This window comes from Phasianus colchicus, chromosome 5 (genome assembly GCF_987193195.1).
Source record: "Phasianus colchicus chromosome 5, bPhaCol1.hap1.1, whole genome shotgun sequence".
Classification (NCBI taxonomy): Eukaryota; Metazoa; Chordata; class Aves; order Galliformes; family Phasianidae; genus Phasianus; species Phasianus colchicus.
Genome location: NC_143440.1, coordinates 48,345,180 through 48,365,193, shown reverse-complemented (window position 1 = coordinate 48,365,193; position 20,014 = coordinate 48,345,180). Strand labels below are relative to the sequence as shown.

The window sequence follows — 20,014 nt, the reverse complement described above, 5'->3', positions numbered from 1 at the left end:
AGATGAATGAAAAAGCACTGAAGTCAGTATATCCTTACTCATCTCATATTTACATGCCAGACCCATCCCAATGAAATTGATAGCAAATTCCTCAAACCTGTTTCACCACTGTGGCACTGTGGTAGTCTGCATAAGGACTATAAATTGCCCCTGTTAAATCCCTGTTAAAGACAGAGGATTCAACTGAGCTTTCCTTTGAGATCTGGTGTTTATTTCAACCTGAAACTCAAAAGCACTATCTAGCAGAATAGGTAAGTTGTACACTGTATGTATGCACAACTCCAGCAAGTCCAGCTTCAGAGGTTCCTTACTTCGCATTGGGAACAAACTTGAGACAATATGGTAGAACTGATCAGAGCAAAAATGCAAGTCTGGTGTACTTCATCATAGCAGGTCTCCAGTGATGCTCTTCTTGGTTCTGGGAAGTGATGGGAAAATGTACCCACAGAGCTCACCGTCCTCCGCAGGACCTGCATCAGGAAAACCCAGCCTGCTTCACACCTACAGAACTTAAGATCTTCTAAGGTCCCACACTGCAAAAGCAAACATGCGAGTAGAATCCATCTTCATGAATCTAAAGCCCATCTCTTAAACTGTCCAGATTCTAGTCTGACTTTAAATGAACATATTCACATTTTATTGTTTTGGTTTTGTTTGTTTTGTTTTTAAGCTAAATACACTTCTGAGATCCCATTCTGATTTCTTGATGTAGTTCATATACAATTTTTCTTCTCTCACCCATCCTATTTTTAGGAAGATGTGCAGGAAGGAAAAGACAGAAACCACCTAGTTCACAATTGTGAGAGGAAAATAAAAAGAGAAACTGGTGGCATTTTTTATTTATTTACTCATCCTAATTTTCTTCTCAAGCCTCAGTTAAGCAAAGCTTTACAAAGACACCGTTGACTTCCCTATTGTCTGTGAGACTTTTGCAGATAGAGAATAGCTCCAGGGCTACTCTAATCTCCCCAGGCCACTCAATTAGCATTCGACCCATTGTGAAAAGCCTGTGCATTGAATTTTCAGTCACCTGGGCCTGGCGGACATCTGTGGATGATGAATGTTTGCTTGTTCTCACGATACAGGGGTCCTGAACAAGTGGACAGCATATGTACCATAATTTCCTGGCTAAACACTGCAGTCCTGTGCTAATTATTAAGGATGCAGAAGCCTTTTTCTTTCTCTCACCCTGTCGCTCCCTCTGCCTCTCTCACTTTCTTTATGTCTTTGTTCTGTAGCAGCCTCAGCAATGGAAGAACGGCAGTTTAGACGCCTCAGTGTCTTGCTTGATTGAAGTGGGTTGAGTACAATATCCTTTCTTTCTCTTATATTTACAAACCAGAACAGCTGAACTGTACATCAAAGAGCAGCCAAAACATTTCTTCTGTCACTTCACAGGCAGCATATCTCACCAATGTCTGCTTGTATGAAGTAAGCAATTAAGATTGCATTGAACTTCCCTAAAGCACAGATACATCCAGTTCAAGCTTCAGCTTCTCTTAGATCCAATCATCTTAATCTAATCAATTCTTGGTTGTTGGGTTTTCTGTTGTTGTGGTGGTGGTTTTGTTGTTTTTTGTTTGGTTTTTTGGTCTTTTTTTTTTTTTTTTTTAATCTTAAACTAATTAAGTTTGATTTATTTCTGGTCATTTTTGTAATTGAATGTACCTGGATAGAATGAGATTTTAAGAAATGTTAGACAGACAAGGGCAAAAGGATGAAAGGACTTTGACCTGATGCATCATTTTGGTCATATCCCACTTTTAATCTTTTCTACTCTTACAAGAACAAAATATATCCTAACATATAAAATGAGGTAAGCAATCAAGGCTCTGTTACAATCTCCAGTATGCCACAAAAAGAAGAGCAACCTTGCCTTTCTTCCCACATGTGACTTACAAGCATTGTGACAGCTTGTGAGTGACAGTGGTGGTAGAACTCAGCCATCACCTTGGAGGACCAGTGAAGAGGAAGGCTCAGTGGAAGGCTTGAGTCCTAAACAGAGCCAGACAGTGGAGTATTAACCTGGTTGCCACAATTCACCTTCTTGCTGGGATCAGATTGCCACACTCACCTTGAGCCACCTTCCACCATCGCTCTGCCCAGTCCCAACATGACAGTAATGCATCACCCATGGTGTCACATGGTTAGGGGTAATGCTCACATCACAATTCCCTGGAGCACTGCAAGGAATCACCAGCAAGAACTGACCTTGCAGTTTTTAAGTCATCTCACTGTTTAAGCCTTTATAATCAGCGAACCTGTGTCTTAGCAAATCCCACATCTGCACAAATCTTTCAAAACCCTAAGGCTGTAAAGAGTGAATCCCACTGAACTTCTTTTAATGTGGTCTTCTAGCTGAGGTCAGGAGTAATGCACTCCATCTAGAAAATGTTTTAAATGCTTTCCATGCTCATTGTGAAATAACAATGTCCTCTGATTAAAAAGCCATATCAAAGCTGAAGGGGTGGGTAGCACAGCTTTCTCCAAAGAATGTTTCAATTAGATTTGAAATAGTATCAGTAAGAGAAAAGAAGTGACCCATGCACAGAGATTTTCCTCTCTGCCTGATCTCTTGCTGAGCCTTATGCAGTTACATACCCCAGAGAAACGTTCTTTCTTTAGAGCAGTCTGTGTTTGTGAGTGCACAGGGCTGGGAGTGGGAGTCAGAGGTTACACCACACAGCAGCTGAGCCAGACATTGAGCTCCATTGCAGCGCTTAAATGATTGATCTTGGCTATTTAAATGAGCTTCTAAAATTACACATCTAACTTTTCGGAGGTTGCACAGCATGTTTTATTGTTAAAAGAATAACTTTCTACAGAAAATATTTTGGTGTTGTTCTTTGTATCAGTGGAAAAAAAAAGTAAGTTACTGGCTTGGAATCATCAGGGTTGGTGCAGATGACTGCAGGCACAATTATCGCTGCTCCTGCAAAAACACAGTGATCTGTCCCTTACCTTAAAACTGACCTGCACAAACAATGCATCAATCAGAAAGCAGATCCGTCTATGTACTTACTTGTCTGGCTCTCATTGCTATATGGCTCTGATCATCACAGTAGTTTGAAACCTTTCCTAATCCACCTACTGTCCCTCCTCTTTTCTCATTCATTTTGACAGTGATAACTGCTCAAGCCTTTCCTGTCATCATTTGCCCTTGACTCTGTGGAAAAGTTTGGAGATCTTTCAAAGGCTTGGCCTGTTGTCAGTATCAGACTGTGGCAAGGAATTGGATGGTAACAATGCACAGAAAGGTCTGTGCTGTGGATCTTGCTCTACAATTAATTTGTCTATTCTGCCTGAGAATTAACAATCCTGAATCTATCTAGGAGCATACGCATCTGAAACGACACAGTATATTGAATGGGTTTAAAAAATGTCTCCAGGAGCTAACCATTGATGACAACAAATTGTGTTTGTGTGGAGATTACTACAGCTTATTAAAATATTTTCCTTTGCAGTATATCCTGCAATCCCGTAAGTCCACTTTTGTTTAGAATCTTTAAGTCTTTTTTTTTTTTTTTTTTTTTTTTTTTTAGATGACATTGCAGGTTATTGCTGCTTGATGCAGTTAGAGTTGGCGTTTTAAAATATTCATTTCAGATCAGAAGTGATGTATTTGCTTGAGACGTGAGTGGTTTATAACTGCCAGCATTGACTTTAAATTTAATGACACAAAGAATGTCACGTACATGTGACACAGTCATCATTCCCTTCATTGTAATGCAACTTTGTGGCACAGACGACATCATTTGTATGCGAGTTTCCATGCAAATAATGTCATTTGAATCCTTTTAACAGAAGATAATGACACAAAATTCCAGGAGAACAGGGAACAGGCCATGAAATAAGGACTTTCAAGTGACAAATGGCAAGTTACCTTCCTTATTTACATTTCTCTAATTTTTCTTCTTTTTCTTATTGCTCGAGGCCAGTTGGACCCAAAGGAACGGTCAGGCAGGGAATAAGAACTACAAACACCTTCATATCCCCATTAATACATAGTCTGGATAGAGGGGCACTCCCACTGGGCTGCACTCAAAAGTTTCTCTGATACTTTTGTTCCATTCAAAGTTTGTTGTTTTTCTTTTCTTTCCTTCTTTTTTTTTTTTTAAATCCTTTCACCTTTCATAACAGAAATGTCACCATCACCCAATACAACGGGCCCTACAGACACAGCCACAATCCCAGCCCACCTGGAAGAGATGATAAGAACCTCAATATACAATACTTCTTTTTGTCTTATTTTTATCTGATCCTTCACAGATGAGATATAGTCAGATTTCTTAGGCCGCTCTAACAACTTGTCCACTATCTTATTCCATTACTTTTCCTTCAAAATAATGGCCTTGCCCACCTTCACTTTGTGCAGCCATTCTCCAGCTGAAGTGAAATGAAATCTTGTCCCCTCCAGATAGCAGAGCTTTCCTGCTCATCTTGGAAAGTCCCATAGCCCAGAGGAAGTCATACATGGATAAATAAACGCTGTGCATTTCAGCACTCTCTGTGCCATGTGGTTGGCCTAGGATTGATGCATAGACAGTGCCTTTAGGATAGACTGCACTCAGTTAGTCCAAGTTTATTGATTCAAGTGTGTCTCTTTATTTCTGAGAGAACTGAAGTGCATCATAAACTGAATGAAAAAAATAGCACATTAAAGAACTGGTTTTTTGTTTGTTTGTTTTTGTTTTTGTTTTCCTTGAGTAATTTTACCATCTTTAAGCATGGTGGTTTGCAGCTAATACTAGGAAATAGAATAACTATTTTGGAATCTCCACCCACCTCCCCCTTTAATTTCTGAACACATAACTTTCTAACCTTAGCAATCTTGAGCAAAAGACTGGTTATGTTCCCTCTCGTGAGCTCTGCATCCTGAGATGGGATTTGACACAAGGAATCAAATAGTTGCTCTATCATGCTCTGCACAATGTTTCCAGAGGTCCTTGATGTGTCAGTGCCTGAAACATAAGGACATGAGGTTTCTGTATTTTTTCAGTAGTTGTGTGTTTAAACACTGCTCTCCTCTGTGGATGAATATGTTCTCCATGAGGAATTACATTAGGGTTCAACAAGGCGAGTCTCTGCATCCAATTTGCATAGTTTTCTGGCACAAAAAGTAGCTTTCCCTGTGGAAAGGGAAGGGGTCAGAGGATTACATGGGAAAGGCCATCATTCACAAAAATAGGTTTGTCTGTTATATCATTTTTCACAGCTTTAGGCTCCAAAATTTCAAACATCAGAAACAGCCCTCTTGAGGTAAAAGACAAGGATCAATGCTATATCTTCAAATGATGAGAGGATAACTCACTTCACTCTAAACGGTACCAGGACCTTCCCAAATTTGAAGATATTTTAGTGTTTATATTCTGTCATTTTGATGATCCTTTCACATCCCCACAAGAAATGTGCCATGTCATCTTATGTGGTCTGGCTACCCCTTTGTGGGGTGCTCACCATGTTCCTAGGTGGCTGGTCCTCCCTCTCTGTCACATCACACTTTCTGCACAGTCAATATTTGAGCCACTGCTTATGTACCTATACCTCCCAAGGTATCAAAGATCACTAGTAACATCATGGTGGACATGATAGACAAAAGCTTGATTCCTGGCATAAAGTCCCATCTCAGAAAGGAGATGCGACAGAGGCAGTGTAAGCCCTGCTTGGGGGGGAATGGCTGCAGCATGCTGCAGTTTGCATGTTGGAGGCTTCCAGTTTTCTCACCAGATGTTCACTGGGCAGAAGAGAAAGGTGCACCCTGATGGTGCCTGATCTTGCTGCATTAAACCACCAGTAGACTCAAAGCTCTGAAGCACATCTGCCTTGCTGCATGCCCCAAATCCCAAATATCCAGTTTAGGAATGTGTTAAGATTGCCATGGACCCCTTTCGTCTATTAATCTAGGTTTTCATCCTGGCAAGGTCGTGCCTAGGTACAATCAGAAGCTAGGATTGCTATCAATACAGAGGCAACTTTTAAATATCTGACACACAAGGCCCCACAAGCACAATGACTTAAATTGGAAACATATGAAAGGCACAGATTTCAAGGCAGAGCAGAGTACTTCCAATTTTAGCTTGTAGCACTGAGGCAAGTGCTGTAAATTTTGAAATCTGTGTAACCTGTGAAACACATCCATTTTTGCTGTGCAGATAACAGCTCAGAGCAGCTCATAGGCACTGAACTACAGTAGTGTAAGGCAAGATGATCCTTGACCTATAAAAGTCTAAGAGTTTCCCCAGCTGCTGCCTGTCTCAGCCTATATGCATAGGTTTCTCACCAAAATGTAATTAAAAGTGCCCTTGTTGAGGTCCATATGAAATAGAGATACATACTGCCTCTCAATTTTTTCCAGACTTCAGGGTCAGACGGTGACCAGACACGCAAATAACAGTCAAATTATACAGGAAGTTGTCAAAAGGGTCCTAGCACAGGCAGAAAGGACTTTTGACCTTCTTAGGTGTCAAAGGTCTGGTTCAAGTTTCTTCATAGTAATCTGTAGCTATGGCAATGAAAACAGAGCCTTTGAGTGAATCAGTTTGTGGATTTTTCTTTGAAAGTTTCTTTGACTTTCACATTTGAATTGAATTTTAATTAAAAAAAGTTGCTTAAAGCTATAACCCAAGAAAGACTTTATTTACAATAGAAAAAGAGCTTAGGCTGTCAGCTGTAAGGGTAGGTGCAGGAAAAGGAAAATGGGTAAAGAAAAAGCTCAATGTTGTCTCCTCTCACCAGAATCTAACCGAGATTTCTTTCTTATCTGTCTCTTCCTCCTTCTCTCCTTTTGCCCAGAAGCTTAAGGAAGAGGTTACCTGCCTCACACTTTCATAGGACCTAAAAATATTTTCAGACACACAAGTAGCCTGTGAGAAAATCAGTAGGATGTGCTGACAGTGTCTTCAAAGTCAGACAGAAAAAGAGAAGGCTAAAGGCAAATTGAAATGGTTCACAAAAAGCAAAAAAAGGGATGGAATTTTTTTCCACCATGGCCACTCACCACTCATCATATTCATAGCCATTCTTCATTCTTTTTGTTGTTGTAATAATAGTAGTTGTCTTACAGATTCATTAATGCAAGAATGAGAAAAGATTAAGAGAGTTTGGATTATGACATAACTATCGATATTGGTGCCTGACAGCAATATTATCAACTCACTGATATAAATGCTGAGCATAGGTGATTTTTAAGGTGTAACTGATTAAAGGAACATAAATAGTGGTCCTGGCACTAATGCTGTCAAGCATAAATCTGGGACATTGACAGTATTGTGTGAACACAGCTTCTGACTGGCCTGAAACCTTCCTTTTATGCCTCATTGAGAACATGCTTGTCACCAATCTTTTTTTTCCTTGTTTTTAACTGAGGACAGCAAAAATATTTTTATCATTTTTAAATGCTGTCCCTTAGCATCTACCATATTTTACAATTTTCCTCTTTTTTTTTTTTTTTTAATTAAAAAAAGAAAAATGGTTGTAGGTGTTCTCAGTATTTGCCAGTGTAGTGCTAGAAAATGCTCAAGAGAAGCTTGATGCTACATGGTTCTCAATCAAGGAGGTATTTGTCATTAGGTTACCACATGTCCAGTTTTAACTTGATGTTTTTTGTTTTCTATTCTTTTCTGGGAATTTTCCTACTTATGGCTACTTAAGTGTCTACAGAAAAACTCAGTAGTACAGACACCCTGTGTACAATGCATTGTGTCCTTGTCCCATTAAGTTAAGCACTCATTAAGCTTTGAGTGCATGCAGATCCTTTCTGCAGCACAAGTTCCATTCAGTCTCAGGTTTATCGATATCACTGTGCACAAATTTCCAAGAAAGAAATTTAAGACCGTGCTGTACAGAATACATCCAGGTTTATCTCCACAATTTTCATGCACCTCCAGCCAAGAGAAGATCAGATACATGGGGAGAGCTTCAATGATGGTGGGTGTGAATGGCAGGGACAACATGGAACACTCTGTCCTCTCCCTGCCTCACAGCTTAGACTCAGCTACTGCTTACCAAGGGTTCAAGACCAGAGAGAAACCACAAGACATATTGCACAATGGTGTGGAAGGGAAGCATCCAGTGTCCTGGTGGTAATAGCATTCATCCTTACAGAAATTATTCTCTATCTGCTCTTACATTCTCTTTCACCTCAGTAGATACAGCCACACAGACCCATACTTTCATCTGTAACATACCTGAGCCGATAGGTCAGAAGTAGAGATTAGGAAGATAGTTTTCTGTGAAATCATCATCCAAAGCTGTCCAAAAATTTGTTATAACAGGGCCTGTTCTTTATTTCCCATTGCTTTTAAGATTGGGTTATGGTCCTACTGTTTATCACATTCACCCTCCAAAGATAGCCAAACAATTGAATCAGACATCCAGACTACAACTAATAGTGGAAACTGCAATATCTGTGTACCATGTGGCACAGAGGAAATGGTATTCCTAACATCACTAGCAGTAATAAGAGGGAATATGTAATCTTAAAGTAACATATACACACACTATGTTCTTTATTGTGCAAGCATGCTATCAGCTATCTAAACAAAGTCAGTTTGGTTCCACATAAAGACTTGGTAGCTATTTTCCTCTTATACTTTACAATATCTTTTGTTTGAAGCTCTCCTGACATTCTGTCATTGAAAACGAAATTATGATCCCTACATACTCTGAAATAGTAACTGTTATTCCTTTTCTGCATATAGAGTACTGACTTCTGACCTCCATTGTATATACACCACAACATTTGGGTGATTTTAGGGGAGTGAGGGATCTAGTAGTAATGGAGACTAATAAGTGATGTGCTCTAGTAAGGCAAAAGGTGAACATTTTCTCAGCTAAACTGGAATACTTTGTCTGTGTCCCAAGTACAAGTTGCCTTGGAAAACACCATCCCAATGTAATAAATCAGAGAAGTGTAGAAAACAACTTAATTAAAAACTAAAAGCATTGAGAAAATATTCCTTCTTAATCATAACTAGCAAGAAATTCTAGCAATGTTTTATCAAAAGAAAGGAAGAATAAGACAGTGTCACACTCCCTTACATGTTCTCCCAAATCCAGAATATCTTTTTATTACAGAACTCACTTGTGGTACTGGAGACTTGTGGTGAGATCTCCTCTGTGCCTGATATAGTACACTGTTTTTAATCTAGATCACTTTGATGAAAATCACTGAGTTACAAATTATTGTAGGGCAAATCTCTGAAATCTTCCCACCATAAATTCTGCCCAAAAGAAGAGGAACCTTTCTGCTCTATCACTATTTTGGCTCTTGTGAGGCCTCATCTGGAGTACTGCCTTCAGGACAGGGGACCCAGTACAGTGGTTCAGAGGAGAGCCACTGAGATGATCAGAGGGCTGGAGCACCTCTCCTTTGAGGAAAGGTTGAGGGAACTGGGATTGATTAGCTTGGACAAGAGAAGGCTCTGGGGAGACCTCATTGTGGCCTTCCAGTACATGAAAGGAGCATATAAACAGGAGGGTTTTTATGAGTGTGGATAGTGATAGGACAAGAGGGAGTGGTTTTAAACTGAGACAGGGGAGGTTTAGGTTAGATATTAGGAGGAAGTTTTGCACATGCAGGGTGGTGACACACTCGATCAGATTGCTCAAGGAGGTTGTGGATGCCCCATCCCTGGAGATATTCAAGGCCAGGATGGATGTGGCTCTGGTCAGGTTGATCTAGTGGTGGTATGGTGCACATAGTAGGGGGGTTGAAAATCAATGATCACTGTGGTCCTTTTCAACCTGGGCCATTCTATGATTCGTTTTATGATTCTATTTTGGGAGTGCAGAAGACGGGATATTGGAAAATTCCTGACCAGATCCACTTCAAAAGTTTGAGAATATTTTGAAGCAAAAAAATAAAAAAAATAGAGCACTGTTCACATCTAAAAAAAATCGAAGGATAATTTCTGCAAATCATAGAGTACAGAAGAGAAAACAAATACAAAGAAACACTCAGTAGTTGAACTCTTAGATTACTAGTTTTAAAGTCTGGATCTGTTTTTTAAAAGATTTTTCCCCCACTTTCTATTTTGTTAAAGTAACCATTGAATATGAAAAAGAGGAAATTTAAAATATAACACCTGACTATAATGTTTTGATTCAGTGAACTAATTTCTCCTTTTATTTAGACAGCATTCTTGACTTCTATTTACAATGCAAACAAGATATGTCCTGATGCTTTTCAGACTTCAGCTGGAGATATCTCAATCAAGGCATGGAAATTGCATTATGATAGATTTGGACTGAGAGGGTTTCTCAGAACTCTTAAATTTCTCTGCCTCCTATTTTTTTCATGCCTCCAAATTTTAGAAACAAGCCAATTATAGAATCCTATGGTTATAGTATTTTATAATATCAATGTGATTATGTAGATTTGGATGGAGATTCAGTGTAGTTGTATTTTTTCTCCTTGGTTCTTCTGAGTTATGAGATGCAATATTTTTTCCATTGCAACAAGTTGTCTGTAGCTGACAGGTTGGAAGGATGATACCTGTTTTAGCTCAGGAAGGAAATCACTGAGAGAAAGCAAAAGCTGAGATTGCCTTTTCGTTCTTTTTTCCTCTTTCTTTCCATGCACAGTGGCTAATTGCAGTTTTGGCAGGCATTGTGTGATGGGACAGACCTTATTTAGAGTGCCCCAAACAGCCTTCCACTAAGCAAATATTAGTTGGGCTTAAAGGAAATATTTGTGCTCCTTATGCCAAAATAGAGCTCTGATCTAATTCAACGAATCAGAGGTACTAAACAGTGCTTGGCTTAGTGGACTTGTCTACTGCTGTTTTGCAGAGAGAGCTGTAAAATGCAACCCAGGCTGTTCCAACTGCAAGGATCATCCTTTGAATGGATGGTTAAACCCAAACATAGAGCGGTTAGGGCCAGGCGGAGAGCCCAGTTCCTCAAAGTATTGATTTTGCAGCTTGAGGAGTAGAGGTACTTACTATGTAAGTAAGAAATTACTATGTGTAATTTCTGTAAGGTAGAGGAGATAGGAAGACTATTAATTTCCAACTCAGCATCGGAAATGCCTGCCTGTGTGTTAACCTTTATTATTAAGAATGTATGTTTTGCATTAAGTATGAGCGTGTACAATTTGCAAGTTCCCACCTGCCTGATTTCAGCAAAATGGGCAGAAGGGCACAATTTAAAATAAAATCTCAATTCACAGTTTTCATCTGAATCCTGGCAAAATCACACAGGGCACCTTGCAGCCCTCTTGATTTGACTGATGCTGTGAGTGTACAGAAGGATTCATTTAAAAAGAAGTGCCATGTTAAAAAGAGACAGGTACCCAGGCATTAAAACTGAGGGGAGAAAAGAATTTCTGGCACTGCTTCAACATTCCAAAGTTGATTGTATTTTTTCTTTTTTCTTTTTTATTCCTTCTTTTAAAATAAATAAATAACTGTTAATAGAAGACTTGAAACTGATTCAGCAGTGTAGATCTGAACCACTGCCTTTCAATGGGACCAAACTTAGGTACTTATGGACAAATCTAAATCCCACTGAAGAAATCGGAAAATTCTGGCTTTGGTGGGTAAAGGATCAGCTAAGTCTGATTAACTTTTGCACAGTGCGTGTCTGAGATCAGTGTCTTTCTCTGTATCATCCAATTAATAACACTCATATTATATATTATGTAAGCATGTTTTCACTATCTTCTTACAGTGTAGCTCAAATTTCTTTTATTTTTCATTTCTTTCACCATCCTTATAATTTTTTTCTCCATTCTTATTAGAACAAGAACTATATTTTCCAAGACTCATACAGGAAGCGGTTGGTAATATATGACCACAGTAACTTGGGAAGGACCACTCATCTCCCAGCAGAGCTGTCAGATATGTCTGACCTTCCCCACTTAACAAGAATGTACTTTTGATCCGTCCTCATTTTTTCAATCAGGAGTTTAAAACTGTGATGAAAATGAATGTCTTTTTTAAGGAGTGGTAGTAAAAGAGCTGTTAAAATTATACCTATCAGGAAAAGGGAAAAGACTATGGTTAACAATCAACAGATTAATGTTAATGTTTGCAGTAGCTAGAACAAGAGTAGTATACTTCAGTCTTTGGTGCCAGTTTAGATCTTCCTCTCTTCATGCTAAGGCCTTGTTTAGAGAGTTAAGGTGAATCACTAAGAGGCTTTAGTAATACATAAGTTTAATCTACAGGATATCTGTGTGGCTGCTTTTATTCGGAAGCAGCCTGTGTTTGACTCAGCTTCATGGTTTGTCAAGGTAGCTATGTGACCTTACACAAAGGCACAACCTACTGGCTATCCAGGTAATCATGAAAAAACAGTAAATATCTGAGGGCTAACTCTGCAAAATTGTGTGCAGGTCTTGATTAAATTTGGTTGTTACTATTAAAATAATTTGACATTGTAAGGTCTTTAGATATTGACTACAGAGACGTTAATGTTCCCAGAGTCACTTTGCTCATCCTAAAATTGTTCTCTCATTCCTACTGATGGTGTTGTAGATTATGAAAAAATCTATGTTGATATTTATTTAGTCATGTTGAAGAAAGCCTTTTTCTTGCAGCAGTAACTTCCAGTTACTTAAACTTTCTTTCTTCTGAAAGAGATACTCACTACCAAATCTCTTTTGCTGGCTATCTGCCTGTTCTGCCTTGTCTTCATTCCAGTTTTCCTGTTCTTCTACACTGTTTCTTTCTCTTCTGTCTGCGTTTCCTCATTAAATTTTATTTCCCTAAAAAACAATCACATTTGATAAGAGTTGGGCTCCACAGTGCTTATTCAATCTGAATTTTTAATACTTCCAAAGTGTTTTACCAAAGTATCTAATCTTTTCCTAAGAGCAGTATGTACTCATTTCAGTTCCTGGACAGTGGGATCAGGTTTAAAGACCATGTTTTGAATGCAAACACGAGTTATGTGTTTGATGTGGACAGAAGTAACAGGAGGCAGGTATGAGGAATGTGATTTTAGTCAGTTTTAGCAAATTCCATGCCTAAGGGACTTCCAGTTTAGGTAGCCACTCCTATGTTTCACACTGAGTTGCCTATGTGTAGAGAGTCTTGTTGCAATATCAGTCCAAATGGCCAAAACGTGATCACCTACATAATTCTCCCACAATTTCTTTGCTTAGAGCTTCTTGGAAGAAGTCCTTTCAAGCATACAGGGCAGAAAGGTGCAGAGGAACTTCCTAGTCACTTCTCGAACTCTGACCTCATATCACAGCTGTGTCTCTTATGCTCTCAATTTGACTCATTTGTTAAGGTTCTGTCAGTACAATTACAGCAAGTTTGCCAGTTACTTCATAACATTCCAGTATTGATATTTCTGTTCCACAGATCCCTTCTTGAGTTCTCACACATTCATCTGACTGCCTGGCTTGTTTCCAAGGACCCTCACCATAACTTCCAGGAACTCATGGTGTATGTCCTTCTATACATGTTGTCCTAGGACCAGCTTGGAGAAGGCAGCAACAATAGGAAACCACTTTGTCTGCCTCTGATCACGGAGTGTGGTAGAGTAAAAGATGGACAATGGGGGAAGCCCTTCATTTCAAAGGACATGCTAGGCATGTGAGTCACATCTAGGGGACCAATGAGCCTATTAGTCTCTATAAACCTTTTCACAGTCTGTCTCACTGAATCACAGAATCACAGAATGGCCAGGGTTGGAAGGAACTTCAAGGATCATGAATCTCCAACCTCTCTGCTACATGCAGGGCCACCAACCTCCCCATTTAGTACTAGACCAGGATGCCCAGGGCCCCATCCAATCTTGCCTTGAACACCTCCAGGGACGGGGCATCCACAACCTCTCTGTCAGGCAGCCTGTTCCAGCACCTCAACACTCTCTCTCTAAAGAACTTCCCCCTGACATCCAACCTAAATCTTCCCTCCCTCAACTTATAACTATTTCCCCTTGTCTTGCTGTTATCTACCATTTCAAACAGTTGATTCCCCTGCTGTTCATAGTCTCCCTTCGGGTACGGAAAGGCTGCAATGAGGTCACCCCGCAGCCTTCTTTTCTCCAGGCTGAACAAGCCCAGCTCCCTCAGCCTGTCTTTGTAGGGGAGGTGTTCCAGACCTCTGATCATCTCTGTGGCTCTCCTCTGGACCCTCTCCAACAGCTAGCTCCCTGTCTTTCTTGTACTGGGGGCTCCAGACCTGGTCACAGTACTCCAGATGGGGCCTCACGAGGGCAGAGTAGAGCTGGACAATCACCTCCCTGTCCCAGCTGGCTACCCCTCTTCTGGTGGAGCCGAGGATACCATTTGCTTTCCGAGATGATTTTTCACAACAGTCCAAAGGATGTATATTACTACAGCTCCACAGACTGTGGCAGTCACCAGCACTCAGAAAGTGTCCCCACAGTGGGAATGAGAGGGCTCACCATTATCTTGCTTTGTGTACTCAGGAAAACTCAGCTGGAGAGCTACAGAGCTAGGATTTCTACCCTGAGCAAGGTGTCACTATGAGGATGTTATCAGGTTAACCCTTTTACCTTGAACCTTCCATGAATAATTCAGACTCTTCATGTTTAATATTCATCCACATAACCTCAGTTGTCACTCACCAAGGGTCACTATTTGCTACCCATGTCCAATTTTACTTGTTCATGAGTCATTCCCTCATATCTTTATTAAATGGTCACACGTGGAAGGATGCATATGACCTCTTTTGCCAGCTCAGTTCTCAAACTGGAGATTACTGCATCAAGTCACAGGAAGTATAATTTGTGTATGCATTCATTCTCCAGACATGAAAGGATACAAGATCTATTTTCAGAAATCTCACATTAAATGTGGCATTTATATGAACATTTATATATCACGTGCAGCCTTCATGTTACCTCACTCTCCTCATAGCAATCTGGAAAGAAAATTTTGGAAAACTAGCTCAATGGAGCGAACCAACTTAGTCCTTTGGGTTTTCAAACTGATCTTTCTGGTTTAGCAGCTGTGTTTCTGGTTAGTATCACCAAAACAGTTGTTCCCAGAAAACAAGGACAGAATTTCTAACGTTACAGGAGAGGATTTGCACAAGAATATAGATATTAGACTATTTTCATTAAGAAATAAGATGAACATATATCAAAACAACAAAATGTGATTATAAGAGCAAGGCTGTAAATCACACAACTTTCAAATCATTGTCAGGCCAGATTGTAGACATGGTTTGGTCCAAAGGTTTCTTTTTCTCCCCCCATGGCTTCTGTCTTAGACAACATGATATTGCCACTTCTCTTATGAATGTATAATTTCCAGTTCTCATGTACTAATAAATACTACTTCCCAAATTAGAGAAGTTGATGTAGCCATCCAGATGTTCATTTTCACCTGAAACTGATAATTCTGAGTTGATCCAAGGTAAGTAGAAACAGACTGCAGAATTCCTGATGTTGGCTGTGAGGTTCATCCACCAGTCTGCAGGTGAGGCAGACCATGAAAAACTAAGAAGTGTACTGAGAATCCCAAGTTCATCTAGAGATCTCAGAGTATTTCATTTACAACAGATACAAATAAATGCACTCGCTGAATTGCTCCTACTAAGTTGAATGTGAATGAGATACTATGAAAAGAGATACGCAATCTTGCTGAATGAGACAATAGCTAGCTCAAGTAACAAAGATAATAATTAAAAAAACAAAACAAAACAAAAAAACCCACAGCTTTTAGAGTTGCATGAATTTTCACCCCAAACTCTATCCCAGGCAGGCTGGGAATCCTCACTGACTGTTCACTGTGGCATTTAAAAGAGAGTAGACAAAATTGGTGAGTAGGTAAGTGTACTCAGAACAAGTTTACAGTGCAATATATCATAACAATGCAGAGTGTTGAAGACAGGACAGGATTTGCCTCCCTTCCTGCAGTGAGTAACCTCGTGTGAAAATACCACAAGAAATGGTGATTTTGCAGCCTTACACTTACTTTTTTCAATTCTACTTCCAGCTGGAAATAACAAGTCCAGGAGTTCACAAAAAAGGCAGTGAGACTAGAGAGAAGTCTGATTGAACATCCAAAAAAGTGATTTTGTTGGATGTGCTTCCAAACTATGAGCAAAAATTTGCACTGAGTTGGTCCTTGTATTGTCTGGACTCTCTAAATTTAATTGAGATGTATGTGAGTGGGATAGAGTGAAAAAGGAAATCTTACTGCACTGAAGCCTGTTCTCAGAAACAGCAAGCTGTGTAAAGGGATCCCTGTAGTAAAGGTTAAGTGTACACTGTATATTACCTTTTTTTCTTTCTTTCCTCCTTTTTTTTATTCCTTTTTTTTCTTTTTTCTTCCTTTCTTTTTTTTTTTTTTTTTCTTTTTTTTTTTTTAAACAAAAAGAAGAAAGGGGAAAAGAAAAAAAAATGTGAAAGTTTAAAAGTATGACCTCTAGAACCAGACATGCTGAGACTGGGCAATATTGAAGCCAGAAACAGAAGGGGTTGGATAAAAGGCTTTGTGATATGAATCTCTGTCTCTCCTGCCCTCAGCAGAAAGGCTTAAATATCTCCTTCTTGGACAAACAGATCAATACAAGCTTTTTAACATCTTCAATGAGAGCTCATTAATGCTCTCATGGTGTCCTCTTTTGTGCCCTGATGACCTGGTGGGAGCCAGAGAAACTGAACTGCAGCTCGCTAATTATCACAGGAATAACACTTCATATCATCTCCTAGTGAAATGTGAATTGTTTTCCTAATTATTCAGGACAGCAGCCAGTGAAAGTGCAAACTAATTGAAAAGACATTATGATTTATTTGAGAATGTGAAATTGGACCTATTAGTTTGGGTTAAATGTTAACCAATAGAATATTTGCTATCACTTTGAACAGCTGAATACCAGTAAAGCACAAGAACAGAAAACTCAATTTCCAACAATCACTTCCTCATTATAAGTAGTTTATGAATTTTCTTTTGCCATTGAAAGCATCTGAGTGTTTCCCCTTAACATTCTGGTGTTCAGGCTGGGTTCAGGTTCTTGAAATCTGTGTGGACCTGAGAAAGAGGGGTGGGATATATGGTGATGATTTTTGATAAGACAAATAATGAGCAAAGTGTGTATTAAATAATCAATATGCCGAATAACAGAATAAATAACATTTAGCATGATTTAACAGTATGGGTGGAATTTTATATAACCTCTTCTATGTACAAACTAATTAAATTGTGTCTTTTTATATCAGTTTTATTCTACACCTCATTAAAGAAGAGACAAATAAATTTTCAATTCAAAATATTTTTCCTTTAAATATAAAAAGTACAGAACACACACAAAAAGAAAAGATTATCAGAGCAAGAATGTCCAATGTAAAATAATCTATGAGGTTACTTGCTGCACATATTCAAACTGACCTGTTTGATTGATCTCTTGAACAACAGAGAAAAGAGGCATTCAGACCTTTTAAATGAAGTTGCATTTTCCATAAACACTGAGAATTAGATAATAAAACCAGTGTGTGTCTGATTTTGAGTCCTGGAAAACAGGAAAACTCATAATCATTCACTGATTTTGAAAATTGAAGCTTTTAGATTAGAATAGATATTTAACTTATGTAAGATATTTGGTCTTTCAAGCATCTGTCCCAAGCAGATCATTGTTATTTATCTAAGTTACCACAGCGCCAAGCTATTAGCACTACTGTCTAACACAGCAGTAGTAACACTGTGCTCATGGAACTGGGAAAATTCTATTTCATCTTCACAAATAGTTTGTAATTTTGGGGGTGACCCATGTTAGCCTAGAATATAATAACTAGTCATGATACAATGAAAAGGTACCAGAACCCACAATTTTAAATTAAAATAGAAATATAGAGGAAAAGAAAAGAAACAACAACAACAAAAAGCTGTTCTGTTCTATTTTAGTCACACTTTATAATCCTGTTTTTAGTTCAAGGATTTAATTATACATATTTTCATCATTTCTTATATTCTGACATATTAATTAAGGATGATCTAATTCAATTCCTGTGGCACTACTGGCCTATCCTGTAAAAATATTTTCCTGTTTTTGTACAAATACAAAAATGAAGAGGAAGGTAAAGGCAACACCTCACTTTTCTGCATACATGCTGCCATTCCTTGTACTTGAAATAGCAGGCTAATTATTTTATAAAGTGATAGTTCCCATATCCATACAGTACTTGGTGGCACTGACACATAATAAAAAATATATGGGAAAACAGCAGTTTCTAGAAGGTTCTTGGGCTTTAATGTTTGTCTGTCTCTGATGGAAAAGCCATGAAAACTAGGTAAAATGCCTCACAGTTATCATAACTGTACATGGCCTCTGTCAGCATTCTACCCTCTTTGAAAACTTTGTGAGTATTAAGTAAGGTTTGTGAACTCTTATGTTTTTCCAACTAGAAGGCCTCATTTCGAGGCTAAAGTAGATGGTTAAACAACCTGATTTCTGTTGCTTTTGTCTTAATAGTTTTAATCTTTCTTTCAGAAACCCAAAGTATGGCAGGTTCAGTATGCACAAGTGAATGTTGGCAATAACTAATACAATGGTATGATAGTAAAGAGTGTTCAAGCTTCAGTCAAACAAGTATCACAGGCAACATTGGCATCCGTAGATGGTAGGATTCAAAAAGCAAGGTGCCTAGCACCAAACCCAGACACTTGACACTGCAGCTGAGATGAGGAGGTTACCACAGAAGGTCAGACATGCTTCACATTGCAAAGTAAGGTCTGAGCACAGACCCATGCCATAGAGCTGGCAACATGCACTCCTAATAACAACCTGAGTACAATCTTCAGTCTGGGTGTGCACCCATTTCTCTAGTTCCTGCATTAGGGAGGAAGGGAAGGGAGAAGAGTGATGTTTTCCTATTTGTCAGTTATCCACCACTGTTTCTGCTGTGGTTTGTGTTAAGCTAAATGCATGCTGAATCCAAATCCAAACACCTCAAAATGCTCAGGGTGGTTTGGGAGCATCACTGACTAATAGGGGATGCAGAACAGTGTGGAAATCAAAAACAAAAATTCTCTGACACGCACTGAAGTGGGCAACAAGGTTCACACAAACAGTGATATATGCACTCAAGGGAAAGAGAAAAATATCCTTGGACTCTTCAGTACTGGCAGGTGAATTATTGTCTGTAGAAGTTGCTCAGGTATCATTAACATATACCTGATAAGTATGGCAGTGGGATCTCAAGGTCTCCACTGTAATCCTGCCTTTTCCTTTTAATTCAAAAGAAACTGTTGTACCTTCAAGCGATGCAGACATGCAAAAATCATTTAGTCGTCCCCTGTTCCTGTCAAAGGGACATGAGCTGGTTGTGAATCATTCCCTCAAGAAATCTTGGTAATCTTGTCTATTTTTGAATTTCTTAATATATTTTGATTTAAAGCCTAAATTAGACTTAAGCCACTGATAGTGTGTCTTGAACCACTTTTGAAAATAAATGAGATATGCTGATGCTGAAATGTTGGTAAAAGGGGATTAAGAAGGCTAGGCTGCTTTCCACCCCAGTGGCTTTGCGTTACTATTAAGAGGGATGGATTAATATCAGATTTCTGGTATCCAGTTCCTCAGTGATACTGCTTAATTATCCAGATAAGTGATCAGAGTCAAAGCATGAGTGGCAGCATAAATATAAAGAACATCATCTTTTTTTTTTTTTTTCCTTAAAAAATGTGTATATTAGTTTTAGTATCATAAAAATACATTTTTAAAGTACTCATTAAAGTTTAAATTTAAAGTAGTTTTTAGATACTCAGTTTGGTTAGTCATCCTTTAAAAAGAAAAGTAGCAATTTATTTATTCATTAACAGGCACAGCCAAGTGGCTCATGCTGAAAGACTTCCAACAACACTGGCCTACTTGTCCTTGTATTAAGCAGTTTCTCCCACTCATTTTTCCACAGCAGATTATTCCATATTCTTCCTTTTCACTCTCAAGGCCCCGCTGCAGAGACCTCACCTTGTTGAAAGGGTGGGCTGCTGAGCTTCCCCTGACTCACATCAGAGACTGAAAACATCTGGTCTCCCTGCTCAAGCTGTGGAGGAGAGGACCTTGAATTCCCAGGTTGCTTCTGAGCA

At 39.0% G+C, this 20,014-nt stretch overlaps 1 long non-coding RNA gene across 1 annotated transcript; it reads right to left on the bottom strand.

Moving 5' to 3' along the window:
* Positions 1 to 245: 245 nt before the first annotated feature.
* On the bottom strand, positions 246 to 2,284 carry LOC149917914 (uncharacterized). Its single transcript, XR_016467343.1, has 3 exons — positions 2,075 to 2,284; positions 1,900 to 1,995; positions 246 to 470 (listed from the first exon to the last, which is right to left on the bottom strand). It is a non-coding gene; the product is annotated as an uncharacterized LOC149917914 (long non-coding RNA).
* Between the last annotated feature and the right edge of the window lie 17,730 nt (positions 2,285 to 20,014).